Here is a 10677-nt window from a genome sequence, read left to right as displayed (position 1 = left end):
AGTTTTAACATGGCCCATTGTTGCTAACGACCTTTTTTGGTATGCCATGTCTAGCAAACACTGTTTTCATTTTGTGGATTACAGCGGCTGAGGTGATGCAGTGCAGTTGTTCAATTTCAAAGTATCCACTGAGGTTGTCACATATGGCAATGTAGTTCTCTGGAATCGCGTGTAAGAGCATGAGTTCCTTGGTTTTGGCGTTGGGGTGTGTTTGGCATATGTCACACTTCATTAGTTTCCTCTCTCTGTTGACACATGCCTGGGTAAAACATTACATCCCGAGCCCTGTGTTTGCTTTTCTCCACTCCAAAATGTCCCGTGTGTATGCACTGTACATGTCTGTTCTGAGCTTCTGTGGAATAATTATCTTCTCATCGGTCTCTGTGATCTCATTGCAGTGGTTCCAGTATTCGCTGATTTCTGGGTGACACCTTTTCCTTGTCTCCGGCTAGTCTGACCAAATGACCTGCTTGAGGGTGGATGCTGCTTGTCCCAGTCTGTGGCTGCCTTGATGTCACCTAGCCAGTCTGCACTCACAGGAGCTGCACTGATGACGGTGTGTATCTGGGTCCCTATAGCCTCGGATAGTGAACTGTCCTCGTCATCCATGGATTTTCTTGACAGTGCGTCGGCTTCCGGGATTGGTTTGCCTGGTCTGTGGATGAGTGTTATGCTGGATTTCTGCAGCGTGAGTATCATGCACTGTAGACGTGGAGGTGCGAGGGCTAGTGGCTTGCGGAATATTGTCTCTAATAGCTTGTGCTCTGATTCCACAGTTACACGTCGCCTGTAGGTGTATTCGTGGAATCTCTTACACCCGTAGAGGATTGCATAGAGCTCCTTTTCAATTTGGGCGTAGTTTTGCTCCATGTTATTTAGCAGCTTTGATGCATATGTAACCGGGCTGCCTTCCTGCACGATGGCTGCACCCAGGCCATTTTTCGACCTGTACTCTTGGAGTGTCACTTCCTTTTTAGGATTGAAATAGGCTAACACTGGCCCTGGTTCCACTGTGATAGTGTCCTTCATTTGAATGGTGTGTCATGTTATAGCAGGAGTCTAAGCGATGCACTCATCTTGGCCAGACTGGGAGCGAATCTGGCAAGGTAATTCATCACACCGAGGATCATCTCCAGCTCAGCCTTGTTTTCTGGCGGCTGCATGTCCCTGACGGCTTTCATCTTGAAAGGGCCTGGTTTCAGGCCATTGGCTGTGAGTCTATGTCCAAAGTAGCTCACTTTGGGCACACAGATGTGGCATTTGTCCGGGTTTAGCTGCACCCCTCTCCCTCATGGCTCTGAGGTTACAGTCATACTCCTCTCTTGTCTTTCTGAACACGATGATGTCATCCACGATGCCAGCCACTCCACTGAGGCCCTCGTATGTTTCGTCTACCCTCCTCTGGAACTCGTCCTGGGCAGACGCAATGCCGAATGTCAGAAATAAAACTTCTCACACATGAGTCTCTTTAAAACTGATGACACGACAAGCTTTATTTACAAGTCTGCAGAGTTGGACTCAACTGGCTTCTCACCAGTTAAGCCCCGATACATACAGTGCATTGATTTTTATACCCTTATTGTTTGCCCTTCCCCTTCTTATTAATACTGTTTTAATTGGTTAGTATTGCAAAAGCATTCTGAGTATAACTGCATTTTTAATTATCACGTTCGTTACGTACGCTGCGAACTCTACATACACTAAATTCTGTTTCTCACCCTTCTTATCAATCTTTTGTCTCCTGCATGGCTCTCACTATGACCATGAAAAGATATGTTTTTAAAAAAACATATCCAGCTGAACCTTTTGTCCTTGGCTGCTAGTAAGCTCCCTGTCCGTTCTGGCTTCCCTTTTTATGATTAATCATCACATTTTAACTTAAGTCATTTTAACCTAAATTCTCTATATATAACAATCCACCCCTTTCTCTCTTTAAAATGTGTGTATTATATATATATGAATGGGGATTTTAACTCGGGGAAGAGAAATGTTTCATGATAAATTAATCTCGTGCTGAAGTAAAATACTAACGGGGTCTCCCAGTCCCCCTGGTTGCATAGCCTGTTGGACCATGGAAATTACCAGGCTGCGTAGACAGGGAATAATACAGGGTAAAATAAGTAGGAGGAATAAAATACCTCCGATGACCCACAATAAGGTACGCCACCAGGTTCCTCCAAACCATTTGTCCATCCAATTTAATTTTGCAAAAGGATGCCAGGTTTGAACAGGTACATGGGACAAAGTACGAATATTATCAGCGATTTTTCAAATGGCTTGGCCATTATCATCAATCTGTAAGCAGCAATTAGTCAAATTAAGCTTTCCACATACACCTCCTTCCGTGGCTAGGAGATAGTCTAGGGCCAGACGGTTCTGATATATAGCAGAGCGCATTTGACCTTGCTGGGATGCAAGTAATTGCAGGGCTAGAGCTGTTTGATTTGTAACAATTTCAAGGACTGCTTGCAAGCGAATAATACGATTTAACATATAAATAGGAGTACGATAACCCCAGGATCCATCTTGAGCCCATGTAGCGGGACCATGAATTATGCGTTCTGGAGGCCAATCATCTCCCCATTGTCCCAAATGTACCGTGCTAGAGCGGGGCTGACGGTGTAATGTATCAAAAACCTTCACTCCTAATTTATGACCGTGATCGTGGGGTAGGAGGAAACATTCTGGGCGGATTATTCCTAGGAAACAAGTTCCACTCCACTGTGAGGGAAGACGAGAATAAACTTTATTACCACATACCCAGAATAATCCATTTGGGGATACTCCATACCCCCTTTCCCAAACTCTTTTAAGAACGGGGTTTGATTGGTATGGTCCTGTGATGGTGGAACTGGTACAATTCCAAAACTGAATACTGCTATTAGACAGGGGTAGGCAATTAGTTTTAAAAACAGTGGATAAGAACCAAGTCAGGGGTTTAGGAAACCAAGTGAAAATACCAGGCGAAATGCGAATCCATACAGCCTTGCAGGGACTTTTTCCTACTGGGTATTTGCCGGTTCGTGAGAGACAATAAAAACCAGAGGGGACGTTAGAGAGAGACCAAGTTTCTCTTGATCTCGTTCGGTTAGTTGTCCAAATTCGGGAAATCATGGTCAATGAATTGAGGGACTCCCCCCACCAAGGCCATTGCTCTGACATCCATGGACCCCCGCAGACCCAACAATTGGTTACATTAAAAGTTCCTGCAATTTTAGTTGCAAGATCTACAAAAAGGTTATCTCCCCCAACTGTATTACCGAAACTTTCATGGTTATTTGGATGGACTCGAATTAAGTCCGGCTGTCTTAAAGGGGCAGGCACTTTCGAGTGTGGAGTGGAACTTTTCATTGGAACAGTACGCTGGTGTATGCAAAACCAGAGTCCATCAGGGCATGGTGGGCCTGAGTCACCCTTCCAACCGTTAAGAGGGAAAGGAGTGGTATTAGGAATCTGTATATAATGACCCATATTATTTCCTTTTTTTTCCACACAAGGGGTATATGGATGTTGGGTGGTATTTTCTGCCCAGCATTTCTCAGGAACTGAGGTATGGGAAATAAAATTACCCTCCTTTCTTCCCCAAATGTGGTCCTGAAACAGGACCACTGTGTCTCTGCATTTCTTACATTTCACACCTGATAAAGACATAGGCAAACTAAGAAAAATCAAAGAACATAACAATAACATTGTGAATCAAGTCTTTCTGCGAAATCGCAAGGTAAGAGGTTTTTCTCCAGGAACACAAGTCCAATTTGAGTTCGTATCAGGGTCCTGAGGCACCTCTACAGGTCCCTTAAATCTGGATGCGTGCGTCCACCCCTTCTCTCTTGTTCGTGCTGCAGCCTCTGTAGTTAAGAGAACTTGGTATGGACCTTCCCACTGGGGCTGGAGTTTTTCAGTTTTCCAGGTCTTGATGAGAATCCAATCTCCTGGTTCCACTTTGTGTAAAGAAAAGTCTAGAGGCGGTGTTTGTGCCAATAGTCCTCTCTTTCGTAAATCTGCAAGAGAGCGTGACAGTGCCTGTAAATAGTTCCTAACAAATATATCTCCTTCCCCCAAGGTGGGACACCCCTCAACTGTACTCCAGAAGGGAAGTCCAAACATCATTTCATAAGGGGACAACCCTACATCTTTTCGTGGGGCAGTACAAATTCTCAATAAAGCCAGGGGCAGACACTTTATCCAAGGCATTTTAGTTTCCACCATTAATTTTGTCAATTGCATTTTTAGGGTTCCATTCATACGTTCAACCCTCCCTGAGCTTTGTGGATGCCAAGGGGTATGCAATTTCCAAGAGACCTGTAATGCATTACAAATCAATTGCTGGATTTTTGAAGAAAAATGTGGACCCCTGTCTGAGTCTATAGAATCCATTATACCATATCTGGGGATTATCTGCTCTAGGAGGAGGCGAGCTACTGTAGAGGCTGTAGCATTTACTGTTGGGAAGGCTTCCACCCATCGGGTAAAGTGATCTATTATCACCAACAGATATTTCCATCTTTGGACTTGAGGTAACTCTGTGAAGTCGATCTGGATACGTTGAAAAGGGCGTATGGCTAATGGTTGACCTCCCATGGTCCCTGTCCTCATTACCTTCTTATTAATTTTTGTGCATAGGTGACAATTCTGCACCTCCTGTTGGGCCAAGGTGTAGATTCCCTTACACACATATTCTCGAAGCACTGTGTCACATAAGGCTTGGGTGCCCCAGTGGCTCTGATGATGCAGGTGTTTTAAAATATTGCGAGTTATTTCTTTATTTAGAACCATTCTTCCATCTGGTGTCTTCCATGTTCCATCAGGCAGCTGGCTTGCGCCCAGCTGAGCCATGTCCTTTTCTTCCTTAGCAGTGAAAATGGGAGCCTTCTTTATGCCTTGCCTTATTGGGATTAAGGTCAGCAAACGGACTTCTTGTTGCATGGCTGTCCTTTTGGCTTCTTCATCAGCCAGTCTGTTTCCAATTGCTGTCGGGGTATCTCCCCTCTGATGGCTTGGTATGTAGACCACTGCTATTTCCTGGGGTAATGTCAAGGCTTCTAAAGTCAGAGTAATCATCTGTTCGTGTGCCAATTCCTTTCCTCTTGATGTAATTAGACCACGCTCTTTCCAGATCTTACCAAAGGTATGCACTACCCCGTATGCGTATTTGGAATCAGTGTAAATCGTTCCAATTTTCTTTGCCAGTATTCTGAGGGCTCTCTGTAAGGCATATAATTCACAGGATTGTGCTGACCAGCTTCCGGGTAGTCTCGTGGATTCTACTACTTTCCAAGTATTTCCTTCTATTATAGCATATCCACTTCTTCTCATTCCGTCAACACATCTGGCGGAGCCGTCAATGTAGAATTCATATCCTTCTCCCAGCGGAGTATCGCAAAGGTCTTCTCGGGTCTTGGTCTGAAGATCTGTCAACTCGACACAGTCGTGCTCCACCTCTCTCTCTGTTTCACTGCCGTATAAAAACTGAGCTGGGTTGCAGCTATTAATCTTTGCAAACTGTAGATCTTCTCCGACCATTAAAATGGTTTCATACTTTAATATGCAAGAATCAGTCAGCCATCGATGGGCAGTTTGTGTTAATAAAACACTCACAGAATGGGAGGTGTACACAGTCATCTTTCCTCCAAAAGTAAGTTTATGTGCTTCCTCTACCAACAGAGCAGCAGCCGCTACTCCCTGGATACACGTCGGCCATCCGCGAGACACTGGGTCCATCATTTTGGAAAGGAAAGCCACTGGGTGTCGCTGACCGCCTTTTTCCTGTGTTAAAACTCCCACAGCTGTTCCTTGGTTATGAGTGACAAATAGCTGGAAGGGCTGTTTTAAAGAGGGCAGAGTGAGTACTGGGGCTCGTGTCAGGTGATGCTTCAAGTCCTCAAACCATCCCTCCTCCTCCTGGGTCCATTTCAATGGATATTCATTTTCATTTGTCAGCTTTTCATACATAAACTTCACCAAAGCTGAGTAGTCCTCTATCCATAACCTACAGTAACCTAAGAGTCCCAGGAATTGTCTTATTTCCTTCTTATTACAGGGTAACGGCATTCTAGTGATTCCCGCAATCCGTTCAGGGGTAATCCGTTTCTGTCCTTTACTTATCTGGTGTCCCAGATATACCACAGTTCTCTCAACGAACTGTAACTTGTTCCTGGACACCCGTAGACCCTTTTTCCCCAGATAATTCAAGAGTCTAATTGTATCTCCCCTCATTTCTTGTTCCTTGGGTCCTGATAATAGTAAATCGTCCACATACTGCATTAGTTGGGAATCATCAGATTGTGGATAGTCCGCCAGGATTTGTTCTAGCATTTGTCCAAACAGGTTCGGAGATTCAGTGAACCCTTGGGGCAATACAGTCCACCGAAGCTGTCTCCGTCTACCTGTCCATGGATTTTCCCATTCAAACGCGAACATATCTCTACTTTCCTCTTCTAATGGACACGTCCAGAAGGCATCCTTCAAGTCGATAACACTAAACCACTCATGGTCTGGGGGAATCCGACTCATAATAGTATAGGAATTAGGCACCACTGGGTGGCGGGTCTGAACAATAGCATTCAAACTTCTTAGATCCTGAACTAGGCGATAGGATCCATCTGACTTTTTCACTGGGAGTATAGGGGTGTTATAAGGTGACATGCATTCTTCTAATAGTCCGTCTCGTATTAGAGTCTCAATTACCGGCTGTAGCCCTTTTCTCCCTTCCAAAGAAATAGGATACTGACGTTTCCTTACCGGCTGATGACCTGGTATTAATGTGACATGTAAAGGTGGGATGTCCGGACCTCCTCGATTTCCCTCCTTATACCAGACTCTCTCGTCAATCTGCCGTTCATCCTCTTCCTTTAGAGCACAGAGGTGGACTCGCACTTCTCCGTCCACAGGGAGAGCACCCAAACCTAGGAGAGCCTGTAAGTCCCTTCCTAGGAGGTTAAATCCAGCCGACGGTAACAACAAGAGGTCTTGTACCCCTTCTCTTTCTTCCAGTTTCACTGTTACTTGGGGAATTATTGATACCATTCTGGGAGCCCCTTCTATCCCAGAAATTGTCAAATTACTTTTTACAGGCTCAGTTCCGATTGGCACATTTATTACACTACTTCGTTCCGCTCCTGTGTCCACCATAAACACCACCTCTTCTCCCTTGGGACCAATTTTTAGTTTTACCAGGGGTTCCCTCTTATACTTGGTCCCTAACATTTGGAACCCATGACCCCCCTAATCTTCTTCCATAAGTTCGAGGGCACGCAATTCCCTCTTGTATCGGGGGCATTCCCTCTTAAAGTGTCCTTCCTCATTGCAGTAATAGCACTTAACGAACCTCCGGGGTCTTCCCTCTCTTGGATATCTTGGATTGTTTAGAGGAAGGTTTTGTTTTCTTTCCCCTCTGGATTCGGTATTCATCTGTCGGATAGTCTGTACCATAACCTTTGTCGCCCTCTTTTGATCTTCTTCTTCTCTCTGCACATATACTTTTTGCGCCTTTTTTAACAGGTCACTTAGGGGTTTTTCGCTCCAGTCCTCCTCCTTTTCTAGTTTCTTTCTAATGTCCTGCCATGATTTGGAAACAAATTCAATTCGAATAAGCTGTTCACCCATTGGTGTACTAGGGTCCACGCCAGCATACTGTTGAACATTCTTTCTCACCCTCTCCAAAAAAATCAGTAGGGGACTCGTCTTTCCCCTGGTGGTTCCCAAATGCCTTGGTAAAATTGTGACCCTTTGGCACAGCCTCCCGTATCCCTTTAATTGTCCACTCTCTATATTGTCTCATACTTGCCAATCCCTCGGGTGTTCGTTTGTCCCACCTGGGTTCATTTAAGGGATATTTTTGTTCATGGGGTCTGGGGTCCCCAGGTTGTTCATATTCCCACATGAGGAGGGCAGCCCGTCGAATCATCTGCCTCTCCTGGGGTGAGAATAATGTTCCCATTATTGCCTGCATCTCTTCCCACGTATATGTGTTTGGTCCCAGGAATTGGTCGAGCTGTTCAGCCAGTCCTATAGGATCTTCCAATAACTTTTTCATTTCTTTCTTAAATCCCCGCACCTCTGTACTAGTTAGGGGAACATTCACATATCCCGTTCCCCCTCCCGGTCCTCCCATAGGAACTTCTCTCAGGGGATTTAGGCTTATTGAAAACTTTGATGGTCCTGGACCAGTCTGGGATCTTGTCCAGGGTCGGTTTACCGGTGGAAGTTTAGGGTCCGACTCCCTTAATTCATTCTTTTTTTCCCGGCCCCTTTCGGGGCAATCAGATTCATCACCTTTCCCCTCCGGTAATGAGCTTTCCTCGGGCGCAGTAGGCACCGGGGGAATATAAGGAGGGGGAAGGTTGTCCAGAGGTTCCCACTTCTTTTCTCCCGCTACCCTCAATTTAAAACATTTTGTTAAGGACCCTGGCCAGGGAACCCAACAAAATGCATATGCTTTGGTCTCGAATTTACATATATGTTTAATGCTTGTCTAACCCAATCCTCATCAGATCCAAATTTCGGCCACCAGACCGAGGAACCTTTAATAGGTTGTTTCGAGCAAAGGAGACAATATTGAACCATCTTTTTCTTGTTTTTGTCTCGATATCTTTTACTATCCCAATTTTCAAACATTCTCCCCAAAGGGCTGTCAAGGGGAACTCCCAGGAATTGTCCTGAATTGTCAGATGAGCCCTTAGATTTTGATCCTCCCATTTTCCCACCTAGATCTGTTTATCGTTGCTGAGGACCCTCTCGTTCTGGACCCTACTCCCTTCTTCTCAGACGCCTCGTCGGAGGTACTGTCCCTCCTTCGGTTACCGCTGAGGTTTCCCTGGGGTTGACCCCTCTCTTCTCGGCACTTCGTCGGAGGTGCTGTCCCTCCTTCGGTTACCGCCGAGGTTTCCCTGGGGTCTATCCTAGAGTCCCACGACAGGGTCCTCACGCCACGACAAAAGCTCTATACCTGATCTATTACGTTAGGTTTTTTTATCCAAACAGGTGTATCCCGTTACACCTGTTACCCAATCCCCACACCACAATCGTAAGTCGTCACTTACCGGTGTCTTCCCGGGGATTGAACCGTCACCCTTCTCCTCTCCGTCTTGTCGTGTCACCTTGTCCGGATACCACTCGCTCAAGCCGCCCGAAGCGACGAGCAAGGGACTAGGAGCCGCTGAACTCAGCGGGGTGCACCACCTCCGATGTCCCTCTTCTCGCTTCCCCTCACGGCCGGAGTGTAGATCCCGGACGAGCCCCCATTTGTCAGAAATAAAACTTCTCACACATGAGTCTCTTTAAAACTGATGACACGACAAGCTTTATTTACAAGTCTGCAGAGTTGGACTCAACTGGCTTCTCATCAGTTAAGCCCCGATACATACAGTGCATTGATTTTTATACCCTTATTGTTTGCCCTTCCCCTTCTTATTAATACTGTTTTAATTGGTTAGTATTGCAAAAGCATTCTGAGTATAACTGCATTTTTAATTATCACGTTCGTTACGTACGCTGCGAACTCTACATACACTAAATTCTGTTTCTCACCCTTCTTATCAATCTTTTGTCTCCTGCATGGCTCTCACTATGACCATGAAAAGATATGTTTTTAAAAAAACATATCCAGCTGAACCTTTTGTCCTTGGCTGCTAGTAAGCTCCCTGTCCGTTCTGGCTTCCCTTTTTATGATTAATCATCACATTTTAACTTAAGTCATTTTAACCTAAATTCTCTATATATAACACCGAAGGGCAGTGTGAGAAAATGATATCTGCCATAGATGGATTTGAATGTAGAGAGCAGGGACAATTCATCAGTGAGTTTGATAGCCTAATATCCTGATCTGGCATTTAAGATGCTGAAGTATTTTGCCCCAGCCAGTTTGGATGCTACATCCCCAAGTGTGGGTCGGGGATAGAATAGCCGAGGTATTGCATTGTTCAAAGGCCATGGGTCCAGGCATACTCGGAGCTTGTGTGTTTTTGGCTTCTCACACATTACCAGGGCATTAACCCACTGGGTAGGCTTCATCACTTTACAGATTATGCCATCCCTTTCCATGTTGTCTAACACCATTCTCTTAGGGCAAATGGTACCCTCCGTGGCGGGCAAACCACTGGTGCTACACTAGGGTCTATCCTGAAACTGCACTCACCCTGGAGTATGTTGCACTCTTCCTCACTGGTGTCGATGACCGCATATAGCACCTTGATGATTGCCAGGGCTTTACATGCTCTGTCGCCGAGGATGGGTGGTCCGTTGCAGTTTATGATGTAGAAGTTCTGGGTGGTTGACTTATTCTTGTATCTTCCTACCAGGTTGCAGTAGCCGTTCACCTTCAGTGGATGCCTTCTGTAGCCAAGTCGCTTACGCTTGTCAGTCATTAGTGGTGTGCTGGGCATGAGCTTGTAAAAGTCTTTTGCTGGTATCACTCTCGTTTGTGCTCCAGCATCCAATTTGAATGTCATTTTTTTATTCTGTAGTCCCAGACTTATGCCTGCATACCCACTATCCTCATCTTCCTTCTCTGTTGTAACAGTGTCCACAAACAACTCTGAGTCAAAATCTTCATTCCCCTTTTCGACAGTGTGTACATCTCTGTGTCCTTTTCTGCTTGGTTTATGGGACATGCTCTTGCAAAGTGGTGAGTTTTCGACACTTTAAGCACTGTTTTTCCTTTGCTGGGCATTCTACTAG

The sequence above is a fragment of the Narcine bancroftii genome, chromosome 4, assembly GCF_036971445.1.
Source record: "Narcine bancroftii isolate sNarBan1 chromosome 4, sNarBan1.hap1, whole genome shotgun sequence".
Taxonomy (NCBI): Eukaryota; Metazoa; Chordata; class Chondrichthyes; order Torpediniformes; family Narcinidae; genus Narcine; species Narcine bancroftii.
The sequence above is the reverse complement of the archived record's forward strand: the minus strand, read 5'-3'. Positions refer to the sequence as shown.